Source organism: Hyla sarda, chromosome 6, assembly GCF_029499605.1.
Source record: "Hyla sarda isolate aHylSar1 chromosome 6, aHylSar1.hap1, whole genome shotgun sequence".
NCBI lineage: Eukaryota > Metazoa > Chordata > Amphibia > Anura > Hylidae > Hyla > Hyla sarda.
In genome coordinates, this window is record NC_079194.1 from 146,686,888 (window position 1) to 146,709,958 (window position 23,071).

Sequence of the window (23,071 nt, forward strand, 5' to 3'; positions counted from 1 at the left end):
AGTTTCCCTCCCCATAGGGGAGCACTAGGGATGAGCGAATCGAATCTGACGAATCCAAATTTGTTATGAATTTCAGGAAAAATTAGATTTGCAACGAATGCGAATTTCACCACGATTACGCGAATCACTTCATTAAACTCCATTTAGTGTGGTTCAGGCTCCAGGGGACGGGCATCTAAAATTGCGGATCCACATGTGAGGACATAGGGCAAGGAATCCTGGGAAGGCAGGAACAAGGGTCAGCAGGATCCCATGCAGCATGCAGCCTATCAGCAGCCAGCCACCCCTGTGATGTCACAGCCCTATATAATTGGCAGCCATCTTGCAGCCAGTCATATCAGTGTTCTATTACAGAGAGAGAGGGACAGACAGCAGTGTGTGTTGCACAGAAAAGCATTTTTACAGCAGCGATTCACCTCAAGCTCAAATCCAGCCTAGAAGCACTGATAGGGAAGGGAGTGAGATTGAGAGAGAAAGTGCAATTTGGGTGTAGTACACAGCGACTGTGTGCTGCAGCACTGGTGTGTACAACAACTGAAAAGCTAATAGTAGCCAGCCAATTAGGGTCAGCAGAGCACTAAAAGCGTATTGTCCTCTATTAAGTGTAACCTGTGTGTACATCTACTGTAAGTGGTGTACCATTTTGTTCAAGTTAAAGTCTTAAGGGCCTAGATACTGTGAAATACAAGATCAGTAAGGCTTCAGGGTGGACGCCAGCTCCACGAGGCGCAGGATGAACTCAAGGAGGACAAGTTAAAATCAAAGGTAATGCAAAGATGCAACGCGTTTCACTGCAGGTTTGCAGCTTCTGCAGGCTAAACAAGAAGCATATGGGTTACTGCTTTATAGGAAAAACAATTAGCCCTGTCAGTATTATGACTGGGTGAGAGGGGGGTGTACAATATATTACGTATATTACAAAATAGATCATTAAATACATCACATAGAAAAGTAAAAAAGACTGTTAAATAAAAAATAAATAAGATAAAATGCATACATTTATATCTTAACGCTAATGCACATATTATAAATATTGAGCATCCGGATGTATGTATGAATACATAAGTTTACAAATAACCATTGAACATCTGCCCATATAGAAAAATAAATATATAATAACCACCATCAAAAATAAGAGGAACACGAAAGTAGGAAAAATAAAATAAGGGGTGTAAAAAGAAAAAAAAAATAATAGTAATAATGATTAGCGCACAGATGCAGAGGACTGACCGGAGACTCAGCGCGCACCATAAAATAGTAGTAGCTGAATCTGAGGGCAATGCACCACAAATGAAGCCAAAAACGAACAGACCTTCTCATTCAGACCATGCGGCACTAAAGTAGACAACTTGAATATCCAGAAGGACTCACGGTTAATTAGATATTGAAAACGGTTAGGAGTGCTATCTGGTATTGTTTCAAGAATAATTCATTGAAAAGAAGACATGTCATTTTTATGGATCAATGTGAAATGTCGGGAAATACTGTGTAATGTAAAACTATTTTTTATGTTGGACCTATGTTTGCACATTCGAGAAAGTACTGTTTGAACAGTGCGCCCAATATATTGCAAATGACAGCTACTGGACAATAAATATATTGCATATTGTGTATCACAATAAAAAAAAATGTAAAAAAAAGTTTAGTTTGTTACGATTCAAATTTTTCAGAAAAAGCGGCATTCATGCCTGTGTTATTTTATCATACTAAGGAGCAATTTTCTTTCACTTATAGATAGATACTGTGAAAGGCCAGCCAGAAGTACACACCTGCTGGTGTTGAAGACAAGATACTGTTTTAAGCATACTGGAGCACATTGTCCTCCCCACATACGTACATCTAAGTGGTGTACCATTTTGTTCCTGTTAAAGTTTTAAGGGCCTAGATACTGTGAAAGGCCAGCTAAAAGAACACACCTGCTGGTGTTGTAGACAAATACTGTTTTAAGCATACTGGAGCGCATTGTCCTCCCCTCAAAAGGGCATACCACATTCGTACATCTAAGTGGTGTACCATTTTTTTCCTGTTAAAGTCTTAAGGGCCTAGATACTGTGAAAGGCAAACCAAAAGTACACACCTGGAGGTGTAGTATACAAATACTGTTTTAAGCATGCTGGAGTGCATTGTCCTCCCCTCATATATGCACTAAGTATGTCAGGCAGAGAAGTGCCAGGACGTGCACAGAGGAGTGTCAGAGGCCTAAATTCATCAGGCAGAGGTTGCAGCAGACTAGGGGTGAGTGGCAGCAGGAGTCGCAGCGAGAGGCCTGAGCTCCCAGTATCATCTAGCGGTTGTGTCTCGACCAGCAACCAATCTGTCGTTATCGATTGGTTAACACGGTCATCCACTTCATCACAAGTGACATCTGACACCCCAGTCAACAGTCAGTGGGTTCCTCAGACACAACTTTTAGTTGTCAGTCCCTGTCCTCCCATTGCCTCTGTCCTATGCTGTTCCCTCTGCCAAAGAAGTATCTTATGCTGTGGGTTCAGCTCCACTATTTAGTAAGGATGATCTACTAGAGGACAGTCAGCAGCTACTGGCCAGCCAAGAAGTGAAGGAGACATCCTCGCTTCCTCTGCTAGGCGGGCAAAATACTAAGTTTTTAATGCGTATTTTTCTGCCCTCATCAGTGCATACCGCGTACATACATCTAAGTAGAGTACCATTTTGTACCTGTTAATCTGTCAAGGGCCTACATACTGTGAAAGTCCAAGCAATAGTACTCACTGCCTGGTGTTTTACAAAAATACAGAGTTTTTAGGCGTATTGTACGCATTTTTCTGCCCTCATCAGTGCATACCGCATACGTACATCTAAGTAGTGTACCATTTTGTACCTGTTAATCTGTCAAGGGCCTACATACTGTAAAAGTCCAAGCAATAGTACTCACCAGCTGGTGTTTTACAAAAATTACAGAGTTTTTAGGCTCATTGTAGCGCATTTTTCTGCCCTTATAAGTGCATACCACATACCTACATCAAAGCAGTCTACTATTTTGTGTCTGTAAATCTGTAACAAGTCTAGATATTGGGAAAGTCCAGGCAAAAGTAATCACCGCCAGGTGTTTTACGAAAATACGTTTTCCAAGTGTACTGTAGTGCATTTTTTTTTGCCCTCATACATGCATACCACATACCGAAATCTAAGTAGTGTACCGTTTTGTACCTGTTAATCTGTCAAGGGCCTACATACTGTGAAAGTCCAAGGAAAAGTAATCACCGGCTGGTGTTTTACGAAAATACTGAGTTTTTAGGCGTATTGTAGTGCATTTTTCTGCCCTCATCAGTGCCTACCGCATACCTACATCTAAGTAGTGTACTATTTTGTACCTGTTAATCTTTCAAGGGCCTAGATACTGTGAAAGGACAGCCATAAGTAATCACCTGCAGCTGTTCTAGACAAATACTGTTTTAAGAGTAGTAAAGCGTATTGTACTCCCCTCATATACTAAGTATATCAGGCAGAGAAGTTCCAGGGCGTGCACAGAGGAGTGGCAGAGGCCTAAATCCTTCAGGCAGAGGTCACAGCAGACTAGGGGTGAGTGGCAGCAGGATTTGCAGAGAGAGGCCTTAGCTCCCGTTATCAGCCAGCAGTCATGTCTCGACCAGCAACCCATCTGCCGTCGTCAATTGGTTAACACGGTCATCCACTTCATCACAAGTGACATTTGACACCCCCAGTCAACAGTCAGTGGGTTCCTCAGACACGACTTTTAGTTGGCATGGCCGGGGAGTAGACCCTGTCCTCCCATTGCCTCTGTCCTATGCTATTCCCTCCCCCACAGAAGTATCTTATGCTGCGGGTTCAGTGCCACTATTTAGTGAGGACGATCTACTAGACAGTCAGCAGCTACTGGCCAGCCAAGAAGTGGAGGAGACATCCGTCGCTTCCTCCGATAGGCAGGAAAGTAGTGATGAGGAGAATGGCGTGGGAGGTTGTGTTGCGAGCGTTCAGGCTCCTGAAGCAGACACTGTTGAGGAACCTGAGGAGGACATCAGTGACGTGCAGACACAACTCGATGATGATGAAGCCGATCGCACTTGGGAGCCGGGTGCAGAAGGGGCTTCATCATCATCAGGAGAAGAGGGTTTCAGGTTGCCCATGAGGCAGCAGCTGAGCCAGCAAGGTGGTAGCATGGTTGGCAGTCAGCATGGTGGCTGAAGTGGAAAGTCTGGAGCCAAACGTGCCTGGGGTAGACCACCTGCCTCGCGGCAACCTACCTTCCCGGGAGGTAGTAGAACAGAGGTTCCTGGAGTCTGTGGTAGTAGCAGTCAATTAGTGCAGACTGTTGGTGGCAAAATCAGCTACTCGGCGGTGTGGCAGTTTTTCATAAAGCATTCGGAGGAAGTTAACATGGCCACATGCAAAATGTATCGGCAGAAGGTGAAGCATGGCCAGGGTCCCAATGTTGGCACCACGGCTCTGCGTCAACATATGCAGCATCACCATAAAGTCGCCTAGGAGAACCGTGACTCCCATGTGGTACCCAGTGGCACGCCGCTCCTTGTTTCAGCCAGCCAAGGCTCCGCCACTTCAGCTGAAGGAAGCTGTGTGTCATATTCATCTTCTGTCGCTTCAGATGCTCCTGCTCCTCCTACTTCGAGTCAGTCATTCTGCCAGAGAGACAACAGTATGCGCCCACTCATCCAACGGCACAGAAGCTGAATGTGCTCCTGTCCAAGTTGCTGGTGCTGCAGTCCCTCTCTTTTCAAGTGGTGGACTCTTCACCTTTCAGAGAACTGATGGCTTGTGCCGAGGTGAGGTGGAGAGTGCCAAGCTGTCATTTCTTTGAGAAGAATGCAGTACCAGCCCTGCACAATTTTGTGGAAGAGAAGGTAGGCCAGTCCTTGAGCCTGTCGGTGTGTACCAAAGTGCACGGCAGCGCGGACGTGTGGAGCTGTAACTAGTGTCAGGGACAATACATGTCCTTTACGGCCCACTGGGTGAATGTGGTTCCTGCACAGCCACAACAGCAACTTGGACAGGTCACGCCGTTTCCGCCTCCATGCTGTCAGGCCGTTGGTCCTGCAACAATGTGCGACTCCGCATCCTCCACCCGTGTCCTCAGCCTCCACTGCACTGACAAGTCTCAGTGCCCCTCCAGCATACCATGTGTGCAGGGCACTGCGGTGTCACGCTGTTCTTTACATGGTTTGCCTTGGTGAACAGAGTCACACAGGGGAGGATCTGCTAAAAGTAATTAATCGAGAAATTGAATCATGGCTTACTCCATGAAAACTGGAAATGGGAACCATGGTGACCGACAACGGGAAGAACATCTTGTCTGCGCTGCGAAAAGGAAGCCTGAGCCATGTGCCCTGCATGGCACACGTGTTCATTCTGTTTGTCAAGTGGTTCCTGAAGTGTTCCCCCCATCTGCAAGACATCCTTACAATGGGAAGGAAACTTTGCATGGACTTCAGCCACTCGTACACCGCAAAGCACACCCTTCTTGAGCTGCAGCATCAGAACGGTATCCCCCAACATAGTCTGATTTGCGACATTTCCACACATTGGAATTCCACCCTCCATATGTTGGACCAACTATACGAACAGAGAAAAGCCATCACCAATTTCTTGATCCAAGCGAATAGGGGGACTCCCCTGTGTAACTTCAATGTCAACCAGTGGCAGCTCATACGTGACACCTGACGTTTGCTCAGGCCCTTTGAGGAAGCCACCTTATTAGTCAGTCGCCAGGATTACGGGATGAACAACGTCATTCCACTGCTTCATCTACTACAACACGTGTTGGAAATGATGGCTGGTCAGGGCACTGGAGACGTGGCGCCTACATCTCACGGCCACATGAGCCCTGTGGGGGCTGACCTGGAGGAGGAAGATGAGAAGGGGGAGGGACCCAGTGGAGCACAGTTTAGGTTTAGCGAGATGTGAGGTACTGTTATTGCCACCCACCGCCCCGCTATGTTGCCGGGTCACTTTCAGGACTCCTGATGCTGCAGATGCCACCTCCAGGCTGTCTCATTCTGCCACCATATGTTCTCCTCATGCTGATGCCAGCTCCAGGCTGTCTCATTCTGCGACCATATGTTCTCCTCATGCTGCTGCTGCCTCAAGGCTGTCTCATTCTGCAACTATATGGTCTCCTCATGCTGCCGCCACCTCCATGCTGGGTCATTCAGGCACTATATGGTCTCCTCATGCTTCCACCAACTCCAGGCTGTGTCATTTAGCCATTATATGGTCTCCTCATGCTGCCGCCAACTCCAGGCTATGTCATTCAGCCACGATATGGTCTGCTCTTGCTGCCGCCAACTCCTGGCTGTGCCATTAAGCCACTACATGGTCTCCTCATGTTGCTGCCAAATCCAGGCTGTGTCTTTCAGCCACTATATGGTCTCCTCATGCTACTGCCAACTCCAGGCTGTGCCATTCAGCCACTATATGGTCTCCTCATGCTGCCGCCAACTCCAGGCTGTGTCATTCAGCCACTATATGGTCTCCTCATGTTGCTGTCAACTCCAGGCTATGTCTTTCAGCCACTATATGGTCTCCTCATGCTTCAGCCACCTCAAAGGCTGTGTCACTGTACCGTCATGTGGTCTCCTCATGCTGCTGGCACATTAAATAAAACTTTTTAGGTTCATCTATTTGAAATCTTCAATTTAATTGTTAAAAAATATATATTTTATCTTTTTAATTGTGCCCTATATGGTCTCCTCATGCTGCTGCCACCTCCATGCTGGGTCATTCAGGCACTATATGGTCTCCTCATGCTGCCGCCACCTCCACGCTGTGTCATTAAGCCACTATATGGTCTCCTCATACTGATGCCACCTCCAGGCTCTGTCATTGTGCCGCTCTGCTGCAGTGATTCTAATAGTGACGCCTCTAATCTGCATGTCATACTGAATAACAGTATTATGTCACTAACCCAGCACACACCCTATGCGTGTTACAGCAAGGAAAAGTGTTCTACTCCTCTATTGAGGCTCTCTGTAGGCCAGAAATATCCATTTTTAATACAGATTTGCCGTGAATAAATTCGAACCAAACTGAATTTTTTCGGAAAATTCGTTGAAGGGAGCACCTCTGAATCACTCAGGATCTCTGATTCCATCCCATGTCTGTCATTACAGGGGTGCAGAGGTTGCAGTCACAGCTGGGCCTTGGTAACAGGAGTCCGCCTCTGGCACATAGAAGATGTGACAAGCAATGCCTAGGCAAAGATTTGGCACTGGTGCCTGTCTAACTTATGCTTTTGGTCAGCCCTGATTTATTATGATGGGTTTTGTTAGTTATTTACTCAGCATCTGCAAACATCTATTAACATAATTTCACTACACTCGGGGTCCTGATGGGACCTTAAACTTCTCCTTAATTAAATGTGAGCTGTTCGGGTTTTCAGGCATTTGCTCATATAAAGTTAATTTGCCATTTATTGGGGACCAGCAGAAATGTGACGCTTGTAAAGACATAGCCCCTTCTCTGCAGTTATATGTTTGATTTAGGGTGTGTTCCCACATTCAGGATGTTTGGTGCAGTTTTTTATTAAGCCAGAGCCAAGAATGGAATTAAAAAAGAAGTCTCCATCTTTCTCCTCCTTTTATGACCCAATATCCAAATCCAGCTTTGGCTGCATAATACTACATTAAAAATTTGAACATGGGAACGCAAGTGGAGGTAGAGAGATGTGGTCAGCATAAGCTGACTGACCGGCCGAGGCCGGTCAGTCAGCTTATGCTGACCACATCTCTTTACCTCCACTTTATCATGTTTCAAGTGAGCACTTAATAAAGAAGACATTTTATATCTCCAATGGGTGAGTGCAATCTACTTCTTTCTACAATTGTGTTACATACATTATTTCTGGATATTTGATTAGCACCCCCAGGAGTTCATTCATACATTTCTGCGCTACTCCTCTCCATACACCTGTATATTAACCCCTACAAACCTGCATTGGTGCCTGCCCAGCCATAGTCACTTTTGGTACACATGCATTGTACACATGCGCAGTACTCACCAAAAGGAAACAGAAAGTAAAATCTCTCTCCTTGCGAGAGTGTAACTTAAAGGGGTACTCCGGTGAAAACCTTTTTTCTTTTGAATCAACTGGTGGCAGAAAGTTAAACATATTTGTAAATTACTTCTATTAAAAAATCTCAATCCTTCCAGTACTTATTAGCTGCTGAATGTTACAGAGGAAATTCGTTTCTTTTTGGAACACTGATGACATCACGAGCACAGTGCTCTCTGCTGACATCTCTGTCCATTTTAGCAACCGTGCATAGCAGATGCATAGGAGATGCATAGCAGATGTATGCTAAGGGCATCATGGTGGCTCAGTGGTTAGCAGTGCTGCCTTGCAGTGCTGGGGACATGGGTTCAAATCCCTCTAAGGACAACAATAAAGTATTATTATAATAACATCAGCAGAGAGAACTGTGGTCGTGATGTCATCAGAGAGCATTCCAAAAAGAAAAGAATTTCCTCTGTAGTATTCAGCAGCTAATAAGTACTGGAAGGATTAAGATTTTTTAATAGAAGTAATTTACAAATATGTTTAACTTTCTGCCACCAGTTGATTTAAAAGAATAAAGGTTTTCACCTGAGTACCCCTTTAACAACTACATAAGTGCTACAGTGTGTAAGTGCAGGTATATGTATCAATCTGTATTTGTATATGTATTTAAAGGGGTACTCCGGTGAAAACCTTTTTTCTTTTAAATCAACTGGTGGCAGAAAGTTAAACTTATTTGTAAATTACTTCTATTAAAACATCTTAATCCTTCCTGTACTTATTAGCTGCTGAATACTACAGAGGAAATTCTTTTCTTTTTGGAATGCTCTCTGATGACATCACGAGCACAGTTCTCTCTGCTGACGTTATTATAATAATAATAACACTTTATTTATTTATTGTTGTCCTTATTGGGATTTGAACCCAAGTCCCCAGCACTGCAAGGCAGCAGTGCTAACCACTGAGCCACCATGCTGCACTTAGCATACATCTGCTATGCATGGTTGCTAAAATGGACAGAGATGTCAGCAGAGAGCACTGTGCTTGTGATGTCATCAGTGTTCCAAAAATAAAGGAATTTCCTCTGTAGCATTGAGCAGCTAATAAGTACTGGAAGGATTAAGATTTTTTTATACAAGTAATTTACAAATATGTTTAACTTTCTGCCACCAGTTGATTTAAAAGAAAAAAAGTTTTCATCGGAGTACCCCTTTAATCACACATGGGCAGCATTAGATGTGTCTGGATTTATGAAGAAGTGTGCGTGATGGTACATGTGAAACGTCGGTCATAGTTAAAGGAGAACTCCAGACCTTAAAAATTGTCCCCCATAGTGTCGGCAGTAAAAAAATAAAGATGTACATACCTTCCTCCGCTCCCCCGGGGCCTCTGGTAACCGGCTCCGGTCTCCGCCGCAATCCACTTCCTGGTTGCCAGTGGTTGGATGAATCAGCCATTCACCAGCCGCAGCGCAGTCCGACTCGGCCGGCGATAGGCTGAGCGGCAGTGTGAAAACGCTACAGGACACAAAATTCTTCACTACACCTGCACCTGCGGCCGGGGGCCGCAAAAACGTCACATTGCCGCTCAGCCTATCGCCGGCCGAGTTGGACTACGCTGCGGCTGGTGATTGGCTGATTCATCCAACCACCTGCTGGCACTATGGGGGACAATTTTTATGGTCTGGAGTTCTCCTTTAATTCTCCCTTAAATCTATTAGAATGTTGTAATAGTTTCCGGTATTGAATAATATTATTTTGTAGTCTTGTCCTAGAGTCTGAGTTCTGAATCCTAGATATTACACATCCTTCATCCCAAACCTGCCTCGCGTTCTCCCGTCATAATCTTTCCCGCAGTGTGACATTCTTTATTCCCGCAGTTTATCTCTATGTCTGGATTCTTACTCGACTCTTCTTTACTGAGCAGAACATAACTGTCTCCCCAGAGGGTTACATTAGGGCTGAGATTTAGGAGGGACAGTGACCTCCACCCACATGGAAACTGCTCATTTCCGCAGGCAAACATGAATCGGGCATCTTGCTGTGCTCCACAGCTGGTTGGGTTCTAGCCTCTGTTCGCTGATGGTCCTGATCTGGCTCCAGTCCTGAAACTGCAGTGTTTTTCCAGACAGGAAATATGAATCAAAATAACATCAATTATTTGTGTGTGTGAGAGTTGGGGGGGGTGTTACAGGTCCTTTACAGACATTAAAAAAAATCTTCTCATGTAACTCATCTGTGATTGTATCTATGCGATTGTATCTCATTGGCTATTGTATTAGTGTGATTGTATCTCATCTGTTATTTTATAAGTGTGATTGTATCTCATCTGCTATTGTGTCAGTGCAATTGCCTCAGCTATGTAGACACTTGGTTATTCCTATATTACCTGACACATTGGTCCTTATTTACTAAGAGTGGAGTGGAGTTTTCTTTGTGGGTTATAAGTCCCTACAAGTATTTTTTCATGGTATTTACTAATGTTTCCCTACATTTTAAGTATTTTTTTTTTTCACAACTGCTCTGATATGTGGGGTTTTTCAGAGCTCAAATCCACCACATTTTCTGTGGAAACCTTATGTAAATATGTTGGGATTTTTTTTTTATGTGTGGGACACGCCCCCTTTTTGGCGACCACTTCCCCTTTCTCATGCGGCAATGCTCCCTTTTCGGGTTTTCTGAGTAAAATAGAGAGTTGGTTGGGTTTTTAAATTTTTTTTTTGGTGCAAATTCTGGCACAGACACAATTTGTGGTGCAATGGGCCAAATACTTGCGCACAACCCCGACAAAACAGGTCGGGTTTTCATTAGTAAATCAGGGCCAATATTTCTGTTTCTATTTTACAGTCTATATTTATTCTCTGGTTTGTTCTGGAGTCTGTATTAGTTTAGGTGTCTCATCTATGTGTGTATTTACTCTGATATCTCTATATCTTCTGGGATATGTATTCTATGTTCTGTATTTATTTTGAGATTAAGGTCTGTGTTTATTTTGGTGTTTGGTCAGTAGTCTGTACTTGTTTAGGGGTCTGGTCTGTATTTTTTTTTTTTTAAAGGGGGGTCTGGGGAATCTGGGGATTTATTATGAGGTATGGTCTAAGGTCTAGTATGGGCCTATACTAATTTAAAAAGTCTGCATGTAAGGTTATTGTCTGGGTTTAGTCTGGAGTTTGTATTTTTTGGGGGGTCTGGTCGGGAGATTATATTTTTGGGGGTCTGAGGTCTGTATTTGTTCCAGGTCTGGTTTGGAAAATGTTTTTATTGGAGTCTGGATTTATTTATGGTTTATGAGTCTAGATTTATTCTGTGGTTTTCAGTCTGACAGACTGTATAGATTTATTTTGGTGACTGTACATATTTTGCGGGGGTTGTATTTTTTCACAGGTCTGGGCTATGGTCTGAGGTCGTTTTCATTTTGGGGTTTGATAAAGGAGTAGTGTGCACCACTCCTTATTAAGTTAGTGGTATTTCATTTTCATAAATTGTTATTTTTAATTTCATTGTTCTAAAAAGGATGTTGCATAGGAGTCTGCGTGTGTGTACATACTTTATAAATGTGTATAGGATCCATATGTATATATTCTGTAGAAGTATATCTTTTTTACAAGTGTGAGTCTGTCCCTGACTGTCCCTTTGAGTGGTTGTATTGTGGTCCTTGATTGTCCATATGGCAGTATCCATGCACTCATCTCCTGAAAGCCTAGTCATGGACAAGCATAAAAATTCTTCAGCAAAATCAGAATGTGTTACCTTGGGTTTTGTATTAAAATTATCTCCATAAAAAATGTGAATAGGATTCATTTAAATTGCGGGAATTCATACTGACCTAATTTTTTGGTCATTGGTAATTTATACCCTGTGGTGTGGAGGGTGCCAGTCCACCTTCTGCCTAAGTCAGCTGAAAAATGTGGTGCATCCCTAAGGACACAGACAAGTTACCAGTGACCAGTTATAAATATCCACACAATAACAGGGCACCCCGCAGTGCTTGTTTTCTATGTCAGTGGAACATGATAACCCACCACATAAGCCGCTTATCGATCATCTCACCTCATGGAGCCAGCTCAGGAAGCACGGATCTTCCTGGAGTTCCCGGTTAGAGATGGTGGGGAGGCATCATCTATCTATTACTTCTACACTAGCATTTATCATAATGTAGTGTTATTATTACTGTCATTATATTGTTACAATAAAATACTTAAAATCCACCATCTAATATTCTGGAGAATCTGGTAATCCATCACTAGTTTCCAGCAAATAATTTAAATATAAACAAACAAAAGAAAAATATACAAGATGAGAAGATGGAGCTGAGAACCAATGAGGAGATTCTTTCTATTAAAGGGCCTATTGCATTTCAGACATCCCCTTTAATATGGGGCTTCATTGTCACACTATAGGGAAGGAGTGGCTATGATCCTCTAGATCTAGATGCAAATTCTATAATCGGTCATAATCTTTTGTTCTAATTCTTTCTCGATCACTCTCCAGGAGCCTTCTCTTTATAAAGGCTAGCTTAGTTATAAGCCTAATGGCCAGTCTGAAAACGTATTTCAGGATTATTTTATAATGTAGTAAAATAGAAAATTAGAAAATACATCATCAAATATTTTTGTAAAATATACCCCTTTACCGGTATGATCATGTGTAATAGAAACCTGCAGTGTTTCCACACCAAAATCTGCTCTCCATGGGCCTCATGTACTACAACCCCATCTCCACCCCCCCCTTCTTTTTCCCCTTTTCATAATACATTTTATTTACTTTTCTATCATATGCATGAATTGGGTTCCACATGTCTTTAAACTTTGGCACATTGGAAATGCGCCAAAGTATGCCAAAGTTTTTAGCCTGTTGAAAGAATTACAGCCTGACTAGATGCCAAAAATTTTGAAAAATGTCATAAATTACTTAGATTGTTAAAAAAAAAAACTAAAAGCACACTCATGTTTTGGAAAATAAGCAGAAACCGACAGATTGGTCAGAAAAATAGCTTTGATGCATGCTTTACGTACATTGTTAATAAATAGAGTGAAATTAATTTTTCCATACTTTTTCAAGAGGTCCAAAAGCTCAATGCATTTAAAAATGCACAATTCCAGGTTTTCCGTTGGATCCACAGGGGTTTCTGCAGATAAATGCACAATACTGCAGACATGCTCATTAAATGCGCAGAAAATCTACAGTGTTTCCACAATGTGAACTGATATGCTGAAGATTTACAATCCGCACCACAGGTAAATTTTGATACTGAAATCCGATTTCCATGGCGATTTTTTTGTAGCATGTGGATGAGATTTCTTCAAATCCCAATCATATTGTTTTGTATTGTAAACTCTGTGGATTATTCACATGGAAAGTCAATAGCATATATAATGCTGCATATGGCCGTAGCTTAAAGGGGTACTCCGCCCCTAGACATCTTATCCCCTTATCCAAAGGATAGGGTATAAGATGTATGATCGAACTGTCAAACTGGCCTCTGACTCTCCGACACTCTAAACCAGGGGTCTCAAACTGGTGGCCCTCCAGATGTTGAAAAACATCAACTCCCAACATGCCTGGACATGCCCAGACAGCCATTAGCTGCAGCAAATGGCTGTCTGGGCATGTCCAGGCATTTTGGGAGTTGAATTTTTGCAACATCTGCAGGGCCACCAGTTTGAGACCCCTGGTTTAGAGTGTCGGGTGCAGCGTCGGAGGCTCGTGACGTCACTGCCACGCCCCCTCAATGCAAGTCAATGGGAGGGGACACTGTCATTTGAATAAACTTCTGACACGATGTCCAGACATGTCTATAAAGTTTTGTTCACATTAGGTTTTAGTCTTGAGACCCGCTGCGATCATAAGTTACAGTCAGGTGAAAAGCATGGCAACACAGGCCTCACCTCCTGGCTGTCACTTATACCCGACCCTTTTACTCCATAAGTCTAGGAAGTTAAAAGGTCAGATGGAACTGCTGCCCTGGGAGCGAAGAAGGCTGCTGAGCACTTCACAGGGTTATAATGGGCGATCTAAAACATGTCTGGACAGCATGTCAAAAGTTTATTCAAATGAAGCTTTAGGACTTTTTCCAGTATTATTATTGTAATTATTATAATTTCTCATTTTGTATGACTGTTATTCAGAACAACCACCTCCCTTTGTCTCTTACCTGTCCTCGGGGCTCCGGCGCATCCTTTTCGGGATCCCCTGCATCGTCGGCGCTCTCCATCAACGTCATCACGGGGGACGTGGCGACAGCGATGGACGGCGAGATCCCGGGCAGCGGTGACGAGCGGTAACGGTCTGGAGTGGCGGGGTCAGGTGAGTACAACTTCCTCTAACAGTAGTCTTCAACCTGCGGACCTCCAGATGTTGCAAAACTACAACACCCAGCATGCCCGGACAGCCAACGGCTGTCCGGGCATGCTGGGTGTTGTAGTTTTGCAACACCTGGAGGTCCGCAGGTTGTAGACCACTGTCCTATTCTTTACATTGCACGGATCCCTCAACATGCGATGGTTTCAACAAACGATGGTCCATTTGGTACGGATTACCATCATATGTTGAGGGACCACTGTAATCTCTTCATTTTTTTTTCTGCAACAAGTTGCAGTCCATCCTTTTCCGTGGGGACTTTCTATGGATAGTTTCCCTTTCACCACACCATATTAAGTTGAGATTACAATGTTCATTGTTTGCGGTATGAGATGTCAGCGCAGAGACGACATTAAAACCTGGGGGAAGGAAAGAGCTGATTTCATTTAATGGGAACAATGTCGCTGCAGCATGAGGAATGGCCGCGTTGTGTTATAACAAGATGCAGCCAGGGATAATACAATCCACATTGTGTTGAACCTGTTATCTGCTCGCCAATTGTCCCACAAGTTGACTTCCTGAGGGGAGCAGACGGCTGGGCATTTCTCTCAGCCTGCAAAGGGTTAATGGTAATGAGGCCAATTGGAGCATTTATTGCTTGTGAAGGTCGTAAAGCCGTCACACCGATTTATCGTAAACACTCATGGAGGATATTTACAGTCACCGCATTATTTGTGTAGTAAGTGAAACCAGAATCCCAGGCCTGGCCTTGTACAATGACTCCCAGCATCTGTTCTTATCATCCCCTCCTCCCCTGAGCCGTTCACACACAGTTTCACTATAAGGCAGGCTTGTTTTATAGAGCCGCGCCTGGAGTTTATTCTTCACAGCTTGAACAAGATTTTGAATTAAAGCGATAACTTTTATTAGCTGAACTGAAGCCGTGTTAATCACTGCGCAGAATGAGAACAGCCGCTTTTTGTTCTACATCCATCTACGCATCAGGGGGCTCAATATCAGCCTCCGTATCATGACATATCAAGCGTGGTTGTCACAATCCCACCCCTTGTTACTGACATCACCAAAAGGGGTACTCCGCTGCCCCAGCGTTCGGCACATTTTCTTCCGAATGCTTGGAGCGAGCTGCAGGGGTCGTGACGTCATGGCCACGCCTCTTGTGACATCACACCACGCCCCCTCAATGCAAGTCTATGGGAGGGGCGTGGTCACTGCCACGCCCCCTCCCATATACTTGCACTGCGGGGGCTTGGCATCACAAGGGGTGTGGTCATGAAGTCACGACCCCCTGCAGCCCACATCAGCGTTCTAAAGGAACGCCAGGTGCTGCACTGATATAGAGGAATAGGGTATAAGATGTCTAGGGGCAGAGTACCCCTTTAATATAGTTTGTGTACTATGAACCGTATGATAAGATGTGAACATGGTCTGAGGTGTGCCGTTTACTGGTAACCTAAAAAAGGGGGCATGCCCTGATAGATGAGACTTATAAGTGGGAAGCGAGGGTGAAGATTATGCAAGGCACTGAGAGTAATATACTGGTGGCAGAAATAAGTATTTATGTGCGCTGGCCCCTCCTAAAAATCAGGTTAAAGGGGTACTCCGCCCCTAGACATCTTATCCCCTATCCAAAGGATAGGGGAGAAGATGTCAGATCGCCAGGGTCCCGCTGCTGGGGACCCCCGGGATCTCTGCTGCGGCACCCCGCTCTCATTACTGCACAGAGCACGCTCGCTCTGTGCGTAATGACCTGCGATACAGGGGCCGGAGCATCGTGACGTCACGGCTCCGCCCCTCATGATGTCACGGCCCGCCCCTTAATGCAAGTCTATGGGAGAGGGCGTGATGGCTGCCATGCCCCCTCCCATAGACTTGCATTGAATGGGCGGGCCGTGATGTAACGAGGGGGTGGAACTGTGACGTAATGATGCTCCGGCCCCTGGATTGCCCGTCATTACGCACAGAGCGATTTTGCTTTGTGCAGTAATGATAGCGGGGTGCCGCAGAGGAGATCCTGGGGGTCCCCAGCAGTAGGACCCCGGCCATCTGACATCTTATACCCTATCCTTTGGAAAGGGGAAAAGATGCTAGGGGCGGAGTACCCCTTTAACTTATCAAGTTACCAGTATTTGTGGTCTTGTACTATGAACCGTATAAGATGTCCTAGCGTGAGTTGCTCTTGAAGTTTGCCTTGACCAGCTGTGTAGGTAGCCCCAAAAAAGGGTCAAATTGACACCACAAATAGGAAAGTAATGCAATGTATTAATTATTTAAGCACATACTAATACTGTACAATATTTACAAAACTAGCATATCGAAGCAAGGCAACTTCCAGCGCCCAAATGTTTCAATTATGTGAGCAGGTACAGCATGTTTGGAAGCAGAAGATGCAGCCCCAATATAAAAAGGAGTGCCCAGAGATACTAGAAGGATCTATCCCTATATTATTTGCTAAGATATGAATGTGTTTCACAAATTTTACCGAGGACAGAGGGGTCACTGGAAACACTGGACTCTTCAACAGTCACTAAAAACTCAGACAGGGCACCATATAAAAAATGGGCACACATGCAAAATATGTGACCTTAACTTCCCTGAACTGTTGTGTTTTAGTATGAGGTAATGTTAGCTTGGTAATGGAGTCATGGGGACACAGATGTTTCTTCAATAGTAAGCTGAAATTACTAGTGGTTATAGTAAATTCCTTTGGTTTCAGAAAACTGTAAAACCCCAAGTATATTGGTGATTTTATAACTATGCCAGCTGATGCCCCAAATGGCTTAGTATCCAATAGCTGGGTGAACCGTCAGGAAGTATGGGTGGTAATTTGGGCTCTAGAGAGACCTTCTGGCACTTCTGATTTCAAAATGCCTTTCAATATGGCTTTTACAAGATGGGCATGGAAAAATGACGGATGGCCCAGATGACTTAACTATAAATTGTGCTGTAATGCTGCAGTAAATAAAGACAAATAGTGCCATGTGGTAACTTGGGAGTGGCAAAATGATACAAATACCAGTATATATTTAATGTTCGTGAAGACGGGTGTTATATTTAGCCTGAAACTTCTGAAAGGTAAACATTGCTATTTTGTATGCTCTGTGTGTTTTTTTTTTTTTTTTACTGTTGATTTATTGATGACTGCCCCCAAATGATCTAGCATCAGACTGGAGAAATGAGGTTTCTGGGGTGGCTTGAATGTCTGCCTCTGATTTAGGGCTCCTGCTGTGGGTTTGAATGGGGACGGGGTCTCTGCAACAGATTTTCAGCAGATTTTCACCATTTAAACTTGCAGGGGGAAGCATGCTGCAAGTTCTCTAGACAAGACAATGCATCAGCCGCAATGTTTTTTTTTTTTTAACCTTCAATATGCATGCAGTCAATATGAAGACCATAGAAGATAAATTAGTGGCACAAGAAATGAAAAGTAGCAGCCGCTTCTACTTTGACAAACTGGTCCCACATTATTTAATCAGCCTTAGCCACCTCTGGAGTGGATGGAAACAAGTTCAGGAGACACAAAAGATCTACCTTGAGGAATTATCCTCTTGGCAAAATTAAACATTTCCAAAAGAGATTGGCAACTGTTTTCTATTACTGACCTGGGAAATGACCATGGTAACTTGGCAATCTAATGTAATCCCCTAAAAAGTAAGTGTCATAGTAGGACTTTTAACTTTCTTGGCTGCTACTGGAATATTTAACCTGCTAAAGATGTTGATAAGAATGTCTAAATCCTTAGAGGTCTCTGATGTATAATAGATAAAAAAAAAAAAGTCGTCCAAGTAATGCTGTGATCAACTTTCTTTTAATACCATGCCACTGCTACAAAGCCGGATGATTGGGTAGAAGTTTTAGCACATCAGATATATATGGGCCTTTGACAACTAGGTGCCCCTCCCCATGCTATATGGCTTCATTTACTAACATGTACTTGAGTGTGAATTCTTCTGAAAGAATTAAAGGGGTACTCTGGTGCTTAGACATCTTATCCCCTATCCAAAGGATAGGGGATAAGATGCCTGATCGCGGGAGTCCCGCCGCTGGGGACCCCGTGATCTTGCACACGGCACCCCGTTTGTAATCAGTCCCCGGAGCGTGTTCGCTCCGGGACAGATTACCGGCGACTACAGGATGGGCGGCGTGTGACGTCACACCTGCGCCCCCGTGTGACGTCACGCTCCGCCCCTCAATGCAAGCCTACAGGAGGGGGTGTGATAGCTGTCACGCCCCCTCCCGTAGGCTTGCATTGATGGGCGGAGCGTGACATCACACAGGGGCGGGGGCGTGACGTCACACGCCGCCCGCCCTGTAGTCGCCGGTAATCTGTGCCGGAGCGAACACGCTCCGGGGACTGATTACAAACGGGGTGCCGCATGCAAGATCACGGGGTCCCCAGCGGCGGGACTCCCGCAATCAGGCATCTTATCCCCTATCCTTTGGATAGGGGATAAAATGTCTAAGCACCGGAGTACCCCTTTAAGGAATTGATACTAGGAACAGAAAAAGAATGGGGGGCTGACAAGTCATAACTCAATCTGCATTTATCAGAGAAGTTACCACAGGCTACACCAATGAGACCGACCCTATATTTTAGAAAATGAGCTTTGCTAAACAGACCCATAACAACCTTTATCTAGCTCAATCTGTAACAAATCCCAAACAATACTGGCATGTCAATACCATAACACCCTGTACCCTACCAGCAGAACAAATATACGCCCTGTCGAGAAGAGTGATGCCTACCTGAGAAACAGAATACTGAGACATGATTTATAAAATGACAGTGACACAACTAAAAGTCCCCTAGAAGCATTCTATACACCAGGCATAAGGCACCTGTGCAGCGATATACAGAGCAGACTGACCATCTTGGTGAACCTGATATATTTTGTGCCCATACTAATATATAACGTCTGGAATGGATTATACAAGTAATACGGTAACACAAATCTGTTTGTATAGGCAAAACTCTGACTAGAGTGATTTAACCAAATGTTACAATCTAAAATGCCCTGAAATAGCAAACTACATACGCAGTCGGTCCAAGTACATGTTTTTCGACAGTGACCATAAACAAGTAGGTGCAGTCCAACTGTTGCTATACCCTGAATAAATATGTGTGTACCATAAAGGTAATATGGACCATGCTGGTATAACCTTGAATTTCCTGTATATAATTACATATGTAAGGCTGGTATAGGTTATACATATTTTGTCCATGCTGGTATAGCCTAGATGCCTCGCTTATATAATTATATGTATGCAGCTGGTATAAACCATGCATTCTTTTCATATAGTGACATGGACCACACTGGTATACCCTGGCATCTCCTGTGTACAACTATTTATGTACAGCTGTCACAAGTTATACATGTATATAGCGATATAGAGCATGCCAGTATAACCTGTGTATTTCCTGTACATAACCACATACAACCCCCGACCCAAGTCATAAATCTACTGTACATAGTGATATGGAGCATGCTGGTACCCTGGCAAACCTCGAATACAACCCCTCATGTGCTGCTGGAACAAGTCCCACATCCTGTAAACAGTGACCTGGACCATAATGATAAAGCAGAACATTAGCAACCATACTGTACCACCTTCATACAGTACCCCAACAGTGTTTAGCTGCTGGAGCCATGGAAAAGGTGCTGTCCCAGAGATGGGAAGCTGCCAGCTTGAATCGGCAGAGTGTTGCTCTGACCCAGCAGATTGTGGTTCTGCAATAAAAGAGTACTCCACTGGAAAACATTTTTTTATTTTTAAATCAACTGGTGCCAGAAAGTTAAACAGATTTGTAAATTACTTCTATTAAAACATCTTAATCCTACCAGTACTTATCAGCTGCTGTATACTACAGACGAAGTTCCTTTCTTTTTGAATTTCCTTTCTGTCTGATCACAGTGCTCTCTGTTGACACCTCTGTCCATTTTAGGAACTGTCTGGAGCAGGATAGGTTTGCTATGGGGATTTACTCCTACTTTGGACAGTTCCTAAAATGGACAGAGGTGTTAGCAGAGAGCACTGTGGTCAGACAGAAAGGAAATTCAAAAAGAAAAGAACTTCCTCTGGAGCATACAGCAGCTGATACGTACAGGACGGATCAAGATGTTTAAATAGACGTAATTTCAAATCTGTTTAACTTTCTGGCACCAGTTGATTAAAAAAAAAAAATGTTTTCCAGTGGAGTACCCCTTTAAAAGCTCAAGCCTCTTTCCCACTTTAGTGTTAAGTCTCCCACAGAACTACCAGGCCCCTCCCACAAATCATGTTAACATATCGAGTCAACCATTACAATAATTATATTGTTATCTTATATTGCTATCAGACATAACATTGTCACACCTTAAGGCGTTACTGTCATTAGTTATAAAATCTCTAAAAATACTCAGTCTGGTGTAGTAATTAGCCCTAACACGATTCTGCACATTAATATGCTTATATATACAATACCTTATTTTCTTCTCTTTAGGGATGTTCACTGCCCCTGCTATTCAGTTAGGCAAGGAGTGTGCAGAGCAAGGTGATAACCCCACTCCCTGTTAGTAAGTAAATTGAGTCTGCAGGTTCCTTCACCAACACTGGGATGGGGAGAACCAAACAGTACACTCCACATGTTACCATTTGTGGAGCAGATCACCTTCTAGCTACCCGCTTAAAGGGAAACTCCGGTGGAAAACATTGTTTTTTAAATAAACTGGTGCCAGAAAGTTAAACAGATTTGTAAATTATTTCTTTATCCTTCTTGTACTTTTTAGCAGCTGTATGCTACAGAGGAAATTCTTTTTTAATTTATTTTTTGTCTTCTTCATAGTGCTCTCTGCTGACACCTGATGCCCGTATCAAGAACTGTCCAGAGCAGGAGAAAATCCCCATTGCAAATCCCCATATGCTGCTCTGGACAGTTCCTGATACGGGCATCAGGTGTCAGCAGAGAGCACTGTGGACAAGACTAAAAAGAAATTCGAAAAGCAAAGCATTTCCTCTGTAGGATATCCATTGTGCAAAAAATGGGCAACTTTTAAACTCCAAAACCTGGTGGAAATTGTTTTATAAATTCCCCTCAATATTACAAAATGGTATAGTTCTTTGTAAATGTACTTCCAAAGTAGGCTTTTCTGGCAGATTTTAGAGACATTCCTGTGCAATTCAAGTGTTAATAATGACACACAAATGGGGATTCCAATGTTAGGAGTTGTGATTCAGGCTTCCTGGATAAATAGAAAAAAACTCACCTCCCCCAGCATTGCTGACTGTGTTTAAGGAGTTTGGAGGTCAGGGTCATATCAGAGACTGGTGACAGTATAGGGATGAGAGGCTGAGTATTCAGTGACTAATCCCCATCCCCCTATATATATATATATATATATATATATATATATATATATATATCCCATTTAGTGTCAGAGACCTGAACACCTTTGGTCCATGACCTTGCCTGTGCGTCTCATCTAATGGATCCAGATTATCAACCATTTCATTCCAGGATTAAAATGCTGTCAACAAGTTTCACACCTGGTGTTTCTTCTCTGCAAGTGTTCAGGTAACTGAGGTGCACACTGGAGGCAGAATGGAGGGGTGATTGGTAGTTTATAACAAGGAGGAAATTCTCCGGAAAACTCTGACCTGGACATCACCTTACTCAGTCACAACCACTTAAGTTAATGGCCTCCATTGCACTGCTCAAAGAAGTTGTCACCATGTTGCCAGTGTTCTGGTCCATAATTGTTACATTGTTTTACAAATAAAAAATAAACAGAATACAGGTAGGCAAGCATGAGAACAATCTCCTTTCTTGTATTGTTCCTTTTAAAAAACCTCAGAACTAAGTTCAGTCATTCCTGAGAAATCTGTTCTTCTGAGCAGTAATGCTGGAGTATTGCTCAGAAGGCTGGAGACCGCCTCCATTGCATATAAGGAAAAATACAGATTACTCGGAAAGGCTGAACAGATTTTTTCCCAGTAAAATGCATTTTAACCAGCTTTGTCCACACTATTAATCTGTATATTTAGGTTAGTGCGGGTGATGGTGCTGTCAGTTTCCCTTAAACACTTTCCCACTTTAATCATCCTGCTTCCCCGTGATTGGCTGTACTGGTCACCTGTCCACAAGGGGCGCTGCTTTAGTACAACATTTTTTCTACAAATACCGTAGTCCTAAATGGAGTAAAATAGTGCACTTTCTATGAATTTGCTGCATCTACTGTGTAATAAAACAATAAATGTAATTAAATAAGCTACAGCTCCTTTCTTTCACCCAAATAGCTTTTTGTTATGGGGTGATGCTGTTACACGCAATCTTATGCCCAATGTGAAACAGCATCTCTACATGCCCAACATCATATACCTAAGGTTTTTATGCTTACTATGAAATATGTTTCAGATCGTCCACCTTTGGTAAAACTTTGCCTCTTCCTAACCTTTCCACTCAGCAGCTGCCAAGAGGGAACATTGGAGCGCAACAAAATGTACATGTACAAAGCTAAAAAGGCTTTTGGTTGTTAGAAGTTGTAATCCTGAATAGAAAGCAATATACAGCAGACAGTATAGACCAGTGTTTCCTTACCTTTTTCGGGTCGGGGCACACCTCGAAAAAAAAATTCCGCGGGGCACCGCTACAGAGGTTGACGAGCAAAAAAAAAAAAAGGGGGGGGGGGGGGAATGGTAAAAAATGCAATGCACTATATCTATTTATCAGTGGGTATGTAGTTTAAAGTGCTGCTTTATACAGCAACTCACCAATGACGTCTTCTCTAAT